Source organism: Calonectris borealis, chromosome Z (genome assembly GCF_964195595.1).
Source record: "Calonectris borealis chromosome Z, bCalBor7.hap1.2, whole genome shotgun sequence".
Lineage (NCBI taxonomy): Eukaryota > Metazoa > Chordata > Aves > Procellariiformes > Procellariidae > Calonectris > Calonectris borealis.
Window position 1 is genome coordinate 10,783,388 of NC_134352.1, and position 14,120 is coordinate 10,797,507.

General features: G+C 49.1%; 1 long non-coding RNA gene across 3 annotated transcripts in view; it reads left to right on the forward strand.

Annotated features, from left to right (window-relative positions):
* Nucleotides 1–14,120, forward strand: part of LOC142075607 (uncharacterized) — a 60,429-nt gene that overhangs the window by 42,077 nt on the left and 4,232 nt on the right. For 2 of the 3 annotated variants that reach the window (XR_012670936.1, XR_012670937.1), the window contains one exon: nt 7–6,601. The exons of the other annotated variant lie outside the window; for it this stretch is intronic. This is a non-coding gene — a long non-coding RNA (uncharacterized LOC142075607). Of the gene's footprint in view, nt 1–6; nt 6,602–14,120 lie in introns of those variants that run through there. 3 annotated transcript variants of the gene reach the window in all.

The following is a 14,120-nucleotide window of genomic DNA, read 5'->3' on the forward strand; positions in this document are numbered from 1 at the left end:
GCTCAGAGTACCGGATCTTGCTGTGCCACTGACTTACGGAGGTGACACCAATACTGCGGTCCAGCAGTGCAGCGATGCCCTGGTGTGAACTGGAAAGAAATCTCTGGGCAAAAGGATACTGTGGGCAGGGAAGTTTCAAAGTCTCACCAAAGGGTCTGAAAAGAAATGGTGTTGTTCTCTTCATGGCATTGCATCTCACTCCTGTTTTCTGTCCCTGGGTGTGCTCCCAAACCACCACTCTAAAAATTGTGGTGAAGTGGGAAGCATTTAGCTTTGTCCCATGGACCACACCAGTAACAGGACCAGCAGCAAGGAAGACACTGCAGTGAGAGAACAGAGTGCAAACACCCCAGTGTCTGGAAAGAGATTTTGGGGCAGGGGCGAGGAGGGTGGATGTCTAAATAACATTACAACCGACGGACAGTGATCCAGCTGCCAAGGTTCATATAAACAGTGTAAGGGCTCAAAGACTGTCGGAGAATGCGGCAAGCAATTTCCAGCCGAGGGGAGCTTGGCTATCCCTAATGCCTGGCTTCAGTTGCACAACACCCCTCGGTTGATCCCAGGCTGCAGCTGAAAGCAGGGGCTTTGGGGAGACACCTTGCCTCCACACTTCCAGCCGAGGGCTCCTGCTACCTCCCCGTGCCAACTCCAGTGCCCAGAGCCTGTTGGCCTTGCCAACACTGCAGAAAACTACCCACCTCTGGCTTAGTGTCCTTCAGGAGTACTCAGCAAGCAGAAATCAAACAGCTTCCCTGACAAGACCAGTTCTGGGACAGGGATGCCTTTTTGGAAACATGCGGAAGCTTTCCTTTTGAGTGGAAAAAAAAAAAGCTTTTATTTGTTTAGGCAAATGCCTTCTCACTGTTATTCTGGTCATCTTAACTACTCCCTTGCTTTTTGAACAAAACAGTTTTGAGTCACGGGAAGTATATGCTCTTTGAGTCTCTGATTATTTTGGAAGCTGCCCAACCCCATGGATGACATGCAGTTAAGATCTGGTGCTTTCAGGGAAGGTGGGATGGCCTGGGGTTCCCCTTCTCCCATATTGGACATCTGGAAAACTAACAGCCATAGGACAGTGATGATGTGGTTTGAGAACAAATTTTCTGCAGGTCACTCACAAGAGCAATGCATGCACAGTGAGTCCCCTGCACGTGCTGCTCGCTGGGACAAGCAAGGGCGAAGAAATGCAGATTGAAGGAGAGCCCCTGAGAATATGCTCACTGTGATGGTAACACACTAAGGTGCCAACATGCACTGCCAGTGTCCCCTGGGATCTTTCACCTTTCCTCCTTTACCGGGGGGTCTCGGCGTCAGCTTGCGTCAATGACGGATGCTGAACAATGGCCGCTGACTTCTGCTGTAACTGTCCTTGAATCCGTCGTCTTTCCCACTGCAACCGCACGCGTGGTGTTTGGACAGCCCTGCTATAACTCAATTAGCAGCCTGGGACAATTCATAATTAGGTTGTAATTTTGCCCTGCTTCCTGTACTTGATTTCTAAAAGGCCCAAGTAACAGAGCCCAGGCGGCAGCAGGACAGATGTCTCCCTGGTTTCACGATAATTAGCAAGTTGAATCAATGAAGCCTGTTTTTCCTCGTTAATCTGTCTAGTGGTCGAGCTACTCTGTGAATGCTGTGATGGCTAATATAGGCTGAACACATTGTCAAGTGGGGAATGTGTGGAAAAGAAGGACCCTATTAAAGCGTTTATTTTCATGAAAAGGGTAAGAACTGACACTGCTTGGGACCTCAGCCCCTTGGCCAAAAGCAGTCGATACGGGCAAAATGTGTTCGAGGAGGGAAAAGCATCAATGGATCTTTGCTATTGTGTTCACCCAATGGTAGACAGTAAAATGAAAACTCTCTTCCTTTTCCTCTCCCTTCTGCCCGTGGGAAGCTAAAGGAATTATTTTGCTTTTCATGCTCTTATTCGCAGGTTTGCTCCCTGCTGTGAGCCTCTTGCTGTGCCTGGAGGCCTCAGCAACCTCCCGGGGGCATTCAGGTGGGATTAACTGCACGAGTTTGCATTGCTTTACTTGCAGAGGGGAAGTGGGGCTGTGTCTCTGGCATGTTTTATCTACAGCATATCTATAACATTAACTACATCTGACTCGTTGGGAGTCCCTTCCCAAGCCCGTACCAGACAGGAAGGGAAATGCTGGTCGGGAGGTGGGTTTGCTTCCCATTTGTGGCCAGGTCATGTTTGTGTAGAGCGGGTTCAGCAGCACATGCTCCGTGTACTTCTGCAAACGCTGTGACTGCAGAAAGGGTGGGTGCTGAGCAATACCCTCTCTTTTCTTGCTCTTCTGAGCAAAGTAATGGCAGGATTTCCTCTAACGAGTCGCTGAAACAAAAATGTCAGGATGATACGCTTGCAAAAGACTGTTCTGCAATGACCAGTAGGTTGGGTAATCCTTTTTTGTAGGTTTCCACGTAGGAGGAGGTGTGGGTTGTCTAGCGTTTTGTTGGCTATCAGGCTTTCTCAGAAAAATTCTGTGTGCAGTGGCAGAGACCGTGTGATGTAGACCACACTTTCTCCCTTTTGGGGATTTGAAATACACACGAACCAAAGGACAGACTGGAGTAAGCTCTGGAGTTTGAGAGCCTGCTGGGAAAACAGACAAAAAAGCTCCTTCAGAACAAAGTAAACAGGTTTAAATCACAGAAAAATTATGACCTTGGGGCAATGATCTGAAAGCTGTTGCTCTGCAGACCCTCCTGCTCCTGGCAGCTTCGACAAATCAGTTGCATTTCCAATGCAGGGAGGGTTGAAAGACAATTTGTACCGAAAGTCCCTCTGCACCAGGGCCCTTTTCTGAGCCCCATCCCTGCCGAGGGCTCTGTGCCATCTCCCTGGCTTTACAGAGCTTCTGTAGCTCCCACTGGCGTCTCCTGGCAAACCACAAAACTGTGGCAGGCATCAGAGCACAATGTGGGGGATGGATGGTCCAACTGCTCCTTCGGTGATACTGACCTCCTTCGCCTGCCCGTTACCCACATGGCAGTCTCCTCCGCTTTCCTCTCTGCTTCACCAGTACTTACCTCACAAGGAAAGCACACCTCCATTTGCTTCATGCCACGGTAAACAGTCTTTGGCTGCCAAGTCTTTTTTTTTTTTTCCCCAGCAGCTACAGAAGCAAAAAGAGAAACTCATTCAGAGTGACAACGCAGGTCTATAAATAGCTGAGTTTGGGGAATGGAGGACCAGTTTTCTGGAAGCTCTTTCTTCTCCATGGGAGGACCGTGCCCTAGGCATGGCAGAGAGCTAAGCACCTCTCCTGGAGCTTCCCAGGAGGCCACTGAGCTCAGTCTGTTTGCAGCTGGCTTTCTTCAAGATCTCATTTGGGACGTACCTTTCGAGGCGACGTGCTCCGGAGAGCGATGGGAATGCCCTGTGGCTAGCAGCAGCCAGCCTCTCTTGTCCCATGAGCGCTGCTGCCCAATGCTATAGGGGAACGTTGAACAAATGGTTGCTATTTCTGCTTTTCCCAACCTTCCCCCGGTTCTGCTTGTCTCCCATCAAGAGAGGGCTGGTGGTCTCTCTTGGGTGGGGACTGACTGCTGCTTGGTGCTCTGCAGCTTTATTCCTTGTCTAGAGGCTCTAGCTATCACGGTTTAACAATGTTGTAGAGCCACTGCATTTAGTTGCTGCCCCTGCTTGAGCCCTGTAAGTTATTCCCTAACCTCTAAACTCATGAGGAGAAACAAGGAGAAAGCTGTTTCCCTCAAACTATTTAAACCCCACTGAAGATGCCAGCCATTAATCTAAGGGGGCTGAAGAGAAAAAAAAAAAATTGGAGGGGCTTGCAGGGAGTTGGAAATGGGTAAAAAGGGCACGGGCTGTGAAAGGCCAACACAATCAGTCAGTCAATGTCTTATTTACCAACTTGTCTTCATCTCAGCAGACAAACCGTCTGCGCCAGCAGTTATGCTTGGGCCACAGCCACAGTCAGCAGGATGAAAAGCAAGAGAAGCAAAAATGCACAGCGTCTGGAAAATAAATCAAACGCACCTATTGGAACCGAACAGAGAGTATTCAGATAGCAGCATAGGAGCAGTGGGCGGAAGGAAAGCAACAGACACCAGAGTTACTAGCAGGGTGATGCTGCTGCAAAAAGGCAGAGCGCTGTGGGATGGATGATAAAAGGCATGCCCCAGCCAAGGAAGGTCATTTTCACTTTAGCTCTGGGTGGGTCTCAGCTGCAGTGACATGCACATGTGAGAGATGAGCGTTTGGAGAAAAAACTAGCTGGAAGCAAAAAACACTATACAGAAGCCTTAGAAACATACAGGTAACTGGGGAAAGGCTGAAAGAAGTCCTCATTTACCAAGGAGAGAGAAGATGAGCACCATCTTCACTTGGTTTTCAGTTATAAATGAGGACACAAATCCATTCTTCCCAGGGCCTATTAGAATTCAGACATGTAATCAGCCTCGTTTGCTGCAAGTGTGACCTGTGATGGCAAGTGGAGAAATGCTTTCTGCAAGGGCAGGGCGGAAAAATATTGCCTAGAGCTCCAAGGAGACTCTTTCCCTGACAGTTTTTGGGTGTGTTTAGACCAACTTCTGCCCAACGTGGTCTAGGGATGTCGCATTTCTGCTCAATGCTGATTTTTTTTTTACTTCAAGTCCTTTCAGCTGTATATTCCTACGATTGCGTGGGCCCTAGCTGAACGTGAGAAAGGAGGGCATCGTTATGAAGCCTGGTCTCTAATCACACGCATTTTGCTTGGACAAAAAAAAAGGCAGAAGGGGTTTGCCCAGTGTGGGGGAGCATTTGAGGAGCTGTTGCCTGCCGGTGTTTTCCTTCCCTGTGCAGTGCAGCCAGGCTCTGCCTTCAGTGCCTGGGAGGGATGGTCCCAGTCCCTGCCTGCATGTGCACGGCTGAGCAGCCCCCTGCGTGTCAGAGCTTTCCCCATGCAAAGGGAGGATGTCCTCAGCCCTCATAAACCTTGGCTGCCTGCCCTGAGAGGGTACACCTGCATTTGTCTTTTGAGGGGACGTTTCAACCTCTGCGCTCTGCAAATGACAGGGGACTGCTGAACTCTCCTGTGCAATAAATAAAAGCAATAAGGAAGACGGAGATGTGTGTGGAAGTAGGTGTAAGCATGGCCTCTGGAGCCCAGCTTTGACCTACTGTGTTATTGTGCCAACAATGTTACGAGGGAAGACAACAGAAAAGGCATTTTCCCAGTCTTTAATCCCACAGGGGACCACCCCCACCCCAAAACAGAAACTCATGTTCAGTTGAACAAATCCCTGCTTTGTAAGGCCAGATACCCTGGGAAGCTCTAACCAATGCTACAGAAATCTGCTGCTGCCTTTGACAACAGGCTGAAAGTGATCCCTCTAAGTGTCACCCTGGGTGAGGACTTGCTTTCCCTGAAGGGATGGTGCAGGCAAATAGCAGGCATCTTGCAGCACACAGCAGAAAATATCTGCAGCTTTGGGAAAAAAGCACATGCTGGAACAGAGGGTCAAGAAGAGTGAGAATTTCTCAAGCCCTTTTTATTTATCCATTCAGAGGCAGTCCTCATCCATGCTAACGTCAAGCCATGCTGCAGCTTAATCCTGGTTGCCAGCATGTTAGCATACTTCAAGAACAATCCCATCAAAGCTAGCAGAACTGCTCTGGAGGTCAGACCAGTGTAGATGACACATTGTCACCAGGCATTGCGTGTTCTTAAAAGAAGCTGTTATGCTGGCTTTAATGCATCCCTATGCTAGATTATGCAGTATCCTTGCTTGGGGCATTCCTTATTTGAAAACAGTAGGTAAATCCATTTCTGGCACGCATTTTGCAGAAGGTCTCAGAGGAAGCAACAACCAAACCAGGGCAGGAAACCAGAGATGGAAAATGTGACTATCCCTGGGAGGTCGGGTAGAAACTGCCTCTGGTGGGGAGCTGGTGAGTGAGCAGATGAGAGCACCTCGGAGGTGGGTGCTGGACTGCTTCTTCCAGCTGTGCTCTAGAAAACCTCTGCTTGTCCTGGTCTTAGTGCCTAGCGCCCGTCTGTGCCCACACATCCCATGCCTATCTGCATTTCTTTATATTTACGTTGCCAGCTGCTGGTGAAACCCCTCTTTTAATTTGCGTGTTGCTGTAAATGCAGGCACTGGGAACAGCAGCACCGAATCTGCACTGGTCCTGAGCAAAACAGGCTCCGCATAAAGTGAGCACCAGCCAAACTAAAAATTACCTTAGGGCACAGAACTAATGCATCAAAAAAGAATTGTATGTATTCAGATCAGTGTGTTTCATATTCAAAAATTATATGTACAGGTTGAGAACCATTTACATTTTAACAAAATCCTGTTTTGCTTAACCCCGACTGTAATTAAGCATTATATTTGATGATGATGTTTCCCACTGGGCTCGACTTTTTCCTCGTCCACATAAGGAAATGGGTAAATACTTTATGAGCTACCCAGCCTGAGGACCCAGACTTCAGATCTTCAGCAGAAAAAGATATCCAGTTTTGCCTTGAGATAGAGGTCTTCAAGATGCTTTGGCTTCCAGAGAGGAAAGGAGAGACTTAGTGCACGGATCAATCCTGATTTTACTTGCTGTTGATGCAGCGCAAAAGATTCTAAATCGGTCCTGCTTCATTCTGATTGTTAATCAGTTTCATGCACCTCTGCACCGCTATTTGGAAATTTCATTTTGTTGAATTGTTGTTCTAGCTGTGAAGGTCTTTCTAACATACACCAAGAACGGAAAGCACCTACATCAGAAATTGAAAGGAGTTCATTCCTTTCCTTACATTGTCAAAGTGTATCTCTAATGCAACTTAGAAAATGGTTTCCTTTTGGAAAAGACTGGTCCAATACACAACCAAAGGGTGCTGAATTGCAAAAGTTCTCAAGAATGACAGAATACTCAGAAAAGAAAACTTACTGTACAAGCACATAAATATTCATCTTTGTGTCAGTGTACACATATTAAACTAGTGTTTTTATGCAGAATGCACATACACATTCAGGTTCCATAATGTTGCTTCTTTTGCAAAGAAATGTTGTCTTTTATAGTGTAGTAGCTAGGGAACTGCTTGGGGTTTACTGCCGCATTTCAAGGAGCTGCTAACTGTAGCCATTTCTGATGGAAGATTAACTGACTAAAACTGGGGAAATAGTGTATTCTATGCTTTTTCCGGAGAGGTAGTCACTACCTTCTTTGTTTTTTCATTTGCTTCCTTTCTCTCAATCCAAATCACAAATCATTCAGGCAGAGGGTCTTACAAATCGCCTTGCTATGATTTCTGGGCACCAGAAGCGGCATAGCTATTCTGTGGTTTCGTGCTCCTTCCACGTGTTTCTGTATTTTCGATTGCCGTCCTCTGATTTTGGTCCACGCACGCCTGAGCTTGCGTTACCTCGGCGCAGCGGCGGCCCTGTGGTGAGGGTGACGGGGGCTCTGCAGCAAGCTGTCAACCTGCCCCCTGCTCTCACCGGATCGGATTGAATCTTGACACCTGTAAATGGTAACGCGAAACTGCTGAACACCGTGACTGCGGCATGGCTGCTGTCGTAGTCCTTCCTTCAACCGAAAAAACCCCAGAGTGGCGATAGCTCTCAGGTACACAGCTTGGACATCATCCTCACCATGTTTGTGTCTCATGAAAAATTTATTGGTTTATTTCTGTTTTGTATGTATGTGATGAATAATGTGGGGATAGGTCACAGGGCACAAAAAAATCCTCACTGAGGTCAGCTGGGGCATGGAAAAACGGTCCCTGTCCACTTCTTGAACTCTGTGGCTCTTCCAGCCCTCTGGGATGGGCGTTTCTCTCGTGGGCGGGTTGGTGGAGCTGGAAACCACCCGTCCACCCAGCCTGGCTGTGTTTCCCTCTAAGACCCGTGCAGGTTTCCTCGAGCTGCTGTCTGCAAAGCTGCTGTAGATGTGGTGTAAAGCCAAACTGGTAATCCCTGCTGTTGGGTGGAGCTGCAGAAAATTCAGTGCTTTTTCAGGCTGTCTGAATGCATCTGGCACAAGTGGAACCAGGCGAGCCCTATGCACATGCTTTGGCTTTCCCTTCCCAAAAGCAGGGCAAGACGACCTCTTATCTCGGTCCAGGTGGGTGGATGACCATGGTTTTGACAAGACGCGTGGGTCGTGGTGAGCAGGTAATCCAGGCAAACCTTGGGGTGCAGGAAGCATTTTCAATCTCTTGATGTCACAACAAAACCCAATTAAAGTTCTGCAGGTCGTGTGACCTGTGCAGGTGGAGAGCCCAGATGGTGTGAGAGCAGCAAACTTGAGATGCCAGTCCGCACTCAGAGCAGGACATTACAAAGTCTGCAGGCTTCTGAGCAGGGGGGAAAAAAAGGTCTCTGCGAAGCCCTCTGCATCCACTTGTCACCAACAGCCTCCACTTTTCATGTCAAGGTAGAACAAACAGTCCCAAGCACTGAGGCAAGAGAAGGCTGATGGCAGCCATCACAGAAAGTTAAAATTCTGGTTAAAAATAGCAGCTTTGGTTGAGCTTCTAGTTAAAGAACTGGAAGTCACACCTGATAGCAGCAGAGTCTCTCTGGAGTTAAATATGGAAAATAGGAACAGCTTTCATGCCACCATATTAAAAATAAACCATACTAGGGTTTGCTGGTAACATCTCTGATGAGGGTGATAGGGTCACCTGGAGTCCTCTGACCATTGCCATGGTCCCATGGCGCTTGACACATTTGCATGACCTGATGCAAGTTGGTGTTGCCCCATCACTTTAGTGGAGATAAATGGCCTCGATCAGCAGATGATCAGGGTCAGAGGCAAAGAGTTTGTGCTTCCCCTGTAAATCAAAGGTTTGCCCTGTGGTGTTGGACCAACTCCCAGAAAAGAGGTGAGAAAGCCGAACGTGAATGCAACTTCCTTAAGGCCCCTTTCATGTTTCAGCCCTTGCACTGCTACCTCTCCGGTCGGTACACTGCACACACCAGTGCACGAAGCGAATGCAGCGTGGACGTTACGTGGCACGTTCCGGTGTGCAGGTTTCTTTGGAAGAGGCAGATCGCAGGATCACAGGGCAATTCAGGTTGGGAGATCCTCATAACACAGCTATAATGTTCCTCCTCTCCTAGCTGTCTGAGCATAAACAAATTTCAGTGTGGTCCTGGCGAGCTCTCGTTCCCAGAAGGGCTGTAACCCAGCACCACACACCCACCTTTTGCCTAGTCTGGGCTAAAAGAGAGCTGGATTGTGCACAGCCCTTGTTCACCGCAAGGGATTCCCTGTTCTGCCGGATGCACTCATGCTCCAGAGACCTGCTAACAACAGCTCCCGTTTATGCTGTCCAAGTGGAGCTGGGTCCTCCACAGCCCCGACCACTGGATGAGTTTCATGCCATGCTTACACTAGTGACACAGCAGAGGGATGGCAGGGATGGGGTCCATGCCAGGCCTGTGCTGCCTGAGCAGTAGTCACCGGCCATCAGGACAGTGAGGTTAATTGTTGCTGTTTGCTCACTTTCTCCATGCTGGAAATTTTAGGAGCAGATGGACGATCTGGGCGGGTTTCCAGACCTGTCCATGCTCTGACCCTCAGGCTCTTGCAAGTGCTACTGGAAACACGGGAAGTACAATGTGCATCTCAAAACCACCCAAAAGAAAAGCAGGAGCCTCTCCAAGGCAGCTCACATGAGCCTGCAGAGCCCCACGTGCCAAGCTCTTCGCACTTGTTTGCTTTACGGATTTCACCAGGAGGATGCTGCACGGAGCTGACCAGTTTGGGTGCCACTGCAATACTGGGAGTGCTGGGTCTGTTCTCCCCAGGAAAACTGGGCTTGCTGCCTCCTTGGGTCACCTGCAATCACTGCGCCATTGTGGCTACCTGTGGCTGCAGCCACATCCAGCGATGGTTTTCTCAGCCCTGTGGAGAGGACCTCAGCGTGGAGCCCTGGCTTGCTCTGGGCTGGATGAGAAGCACTGATCTGGAGCTGACAGGGCCATTCTCAGTTCTCTGAGCTGTTCATTCCCCTCCAATCCCGTAATCACCCAGCTACGAACCTCCTCCTTGCAGTACAGCCCTGTGGGAGTAATGGGTGTGTGCTCTTGAAGCACTTTGCTTTTGCCTTCCTCTATTGTATTTTTCAACAATCAGCCAGCTGCAAATATGCTGGGAAAAAAAAACTTCTTTCCCCCAGCACATTTGGTTTTATTTCTAAATTTTTTAATACCAGCTTAAATTCAAGGGGATCACTAAGTTAACAGCACACTAATGCAGCTCTCATAAACTCTGTTGTCCTTTGTAGGCTTCAAACCCCAAAACCTTGAAGTATTATGAGAAAAAGAGAATTAACTGCAACCATAATGTCTGAGGGCAGGAGTGTCCTCTGCTTGTTTATACTGTTCAGGCTTGCCAGCTAGTAAGATGAATTGAACCCATTGGTTGCATTCCTGGTGCTTCCACAAACACTAGCTGTATTTGGCAGGTCACTGTCGTTATCCTTCATCCCAAGGTGGCGGGGGAGAGAGCAGGCAGGACGCCTCCCCATTGTGCTCACTGTGCGGAAAGTCTTCAGAGAAACAGGAAAGTAGTAACAAAGCAATTAAAAGAAGCAGCCAAGTAAGCAAAGTCATTAGGGAGAAAGCAAACGAGAGAAGCAGATCAGTGATCGGAAAACAGCAGCAAGCACATGCTGGTGTTCACAGCGTCCCAGGCCAGGGAGTGTCTGTTGCAAATGTTGGCTTTCAGCCCCAAAAAAAGCAACATTATTGGCACATCTAGCAAAGTAACGGAGAGTGAAAGTCCCAAGATAATGAAAACCTTGTTTACTGGCACGTTTAACTAAAAGACAGCTCATGGTAATGGCAGCTGGCTTAGCAGAGCAATTTATGGATTCATTGTTGAGCATGTGGTCAGATGTTTTGCTGAACTGAGACTGGTGCTAACCTCTCTCCCTGCACAGAGATGGCTGTTCCTCCTAATGAGGTCTCAGCCACAGCAGTGTAGGCAGTTTGGAGATGACTGTTTTGTCCCTTCCTGTGATATATTAGTTCTGTGGCTAAAGTGGGGACTTCCCCCTGCAGGGCCAGCAGCTGCCATGAGCAGTCATACGCAAATGTAACATGCACTAGCTGCCGTAAGCGCAAAAGAGCACTCAAAATAAACCAACATGACCGTCTATGAGGACTGCAAATACTCCCGGTCCCTGCTCTGCTTTGCTCAGCTCAACATAATTTGGCACAAAGTATTTAAAAAGCCATGTAAGGTAACCTGCTTAGATAGGCATGTTAGGGAAGGGCAGAATCTGGAGTTCCCCTGGATTTGCGTGCGGCAGACGAAAGCAGGAGTGAGTCCTGCTGAATTCCTGTTGATTAAAATGGAAAAGATTAACCTTTTTTTGTTGTTCAGCACTGATGATGGAAATTGATCTCTACTGTTCGCCGGGTCTGCTAAAGCTGTTCAGAAAGTGACACCCTTTACTTACAAAATGCCCTGCCACCCCAGGAAAAAGGCGGGCTGTGTGGAAGGGCATGGGGCATTTTTCACAGAGGTGGGATTCACCTGAAGTCGACAGCAGGTCTAACCAAATGTAAAGTCATTGCCCTTGACAGACCTCGGTCCTGGACTGACCCCTGCATCGCAGGAGCATGCCCAGCACCTTGCTGGGCATGGGGAAAGGGTGTGCTCAGCGAGAAGGATGGATGCAGAGAAGGCAGAGGAGGGCTGCTGCTTTGCTGCAAGTAGGCATGGGCACCAAGGGTGTGTGCCAGGGCACCAAGGCTGTGTGCCAGGTCCCAGGAAGGGGCTTTTTGGAGGAGCAAATGTGTCCAGGGGCTGCACTGGGTGGGCACATGTGCCCCCACCCATGTGTATCCATGCTTGCCCGGCACCTCCTCGAGGGATCAGCCGTGGGAGGGGGTTGCCAGCTCTATTTGTCCTCTTGGCTCCCTGCAGGACTTTGCTCACAGTCAGGAATGAGCCATGAGGATCTGTACCACATCGCTGCCTGAGAGAGAAAAAGGCTTGCTGGAAAGCAGCCATGCCGGGCAAATGCCTGAGCCAAACAGGCGCTGGAGAGATGGAGAAACCCACGCCCGCCCTCCACCCCAGAGGCAGCTATTCATGGCTGTGCCGTGACTTACCTTTCCTGGCAGCCCCGCGGGCTCTGGCTCTGCGCTGCAAAGAGCCTCTGGGGCCAGACTGGCAGAGTTTTGCCTGTGTCGATCTTGCTCACCAGGTACTGCTGTCCTGTACCGGTAGCCACCAAACACTTGACAGGGATAACAGCATTGGGCTCTGCAGCCTTACTATCACTGTTTCATGCAGCAGAGCCTGGACTGGCATCCTCACAAGAAAAATAACAATTTGCAGGCTTGTTCATGCTCTGTGGCAGGGAGGGGATCCCGCTTTGCTGAGGACAGGGAGACGTGTGTGCCCTGAGACGCTGCATCCCCCCTTCCACCTCATTCACCTGCAAAACCACCCTCTCCGTTGCCTTGGCCCCAGGAGCATCGCTGAGGGTCAGGGTGGGGGTGCCAGGGAGCTGCTGTCTGCCGGTGGTGGCACAAGGGGACCCCGGGGAGCCGGCATTGCTCCTGCCACCCCTTCCACCTTCCTCCTCCTCCCCAGGTTAGCAATCCCAACCGGTGCAGCCTGCTGCCCTCCCCGGACCCCGCTTCCCGCTGCCCCGAGGAGGTGCACGGAGAAGAGCAGCAACAGGGAAGGGAACCAGGGAGCTTCAAAAAGCACAGAAATATGTACATGAAATAGCTCAAGTGAATCCTGAAATCCCGAAGATTTATTTCCCAGTTTCTCCAAAGCCTTTTTGTTCTTTCCAGCTCTCTCCCTCACCGGGGTAGTGCTTTATGTTTGCATTTATGAAGAAAAAGCCTGATCTTTCCATCCCAACCCGGTTTTCAAACACAACATAATGAAAAAAAAATCTCTTGCGTTGATCCTGGGACACATGTTTGTGAAGGGAGGTGTGTGTGGGAGACAAGGAAAGCAAATAAGTACAAAAGGAGAAAGAGGAGGAGGCGGGGAAATGTGTCATAAACTGTTTCCTCTCGGTCCCCTCACAGCCCCTTTCTTTTTTATTTTTCTGTCCCATATAATCTGAAAAATCTCATCACAATAACGGATTGGGGCTTAGTCAAGAAAAGGGGCCTTGGAAAAAACAATAAGCACTTTTAGAAAGATCAGGTCTTTCCTGTTAACACAACAATTCACATTTCTTAGGCTAATAAACTCTCAACCTTTTGGCCTTAAAATCTGTTTCATACCGTTTGCCTTATAAACAGGAAGTTAAAATTTGGCACATAACAATACTGAGAAAAAACATATAGGTAGGAAAATCAGAAATATTACAGGCAGAAAGGTTTGCTTGCCAATCCAGGGTATAACTCAGGATGGACTTCTAAATATTTAGCGCTGCCTAGACTGGTTGCAATAAAACTTGTAAGCTTTAAAGAATGGTTGGGTATTCACTACCCCAAAAGTTTTCTAGTGAAATTAGAAACCTGGTGCAAGTTAACCCCTGACCGAATAACCATGGAAAATGAGACACTTGCTAAGCTTGTAAGCCTCTCCCTCTTTTTGTCAGTGTTTGTGTTTCCTTTGAGTCATGCCCACAACTCACAGTTAAGCATCTACCTGCTTGTGAATCACAGCAATAAAAATAAATAACCAGGAAGAAAAATTACCGATGCAGCACGGCCACCAGCATCGGCACAGAAAATGGTCTGTTCTCCTACGGGTAAGCTAGCAGGGTGCTTTAAAATCCCTGTAGAGATACCAGAGCTGTTTGACCCCACCGCAAGAAATCCCTGCTCATTCGCTCGTGCCTGCCAAGCAATGCGCAGGAAGGCGGTGGGGCCGCGGTGGGCACCAGGCGGGCGCACACCGCCGGAGCAGAGTGGGCGCACCCTGCCCAGCTCACCCGATACTCGCTGCTTGCCAGCTCCAAACCCCAAAATATTATCCTTTCGGGGTCTTCTTTTCCTCAGGCTCAAATGCTTAACTGGCAGACTGTGTTGTGTCAGAAACCTCGTGGGGATGTGGCATTGCCCACATGTGTGAACTGCATGTGTGAAACTGCTACCTTGCTGTCCGGCGCTGGCAAAGGCTGCCTGATAACCTCCCCGTGGAGGTTCGACCTCTTGGGATCTCCACGCAC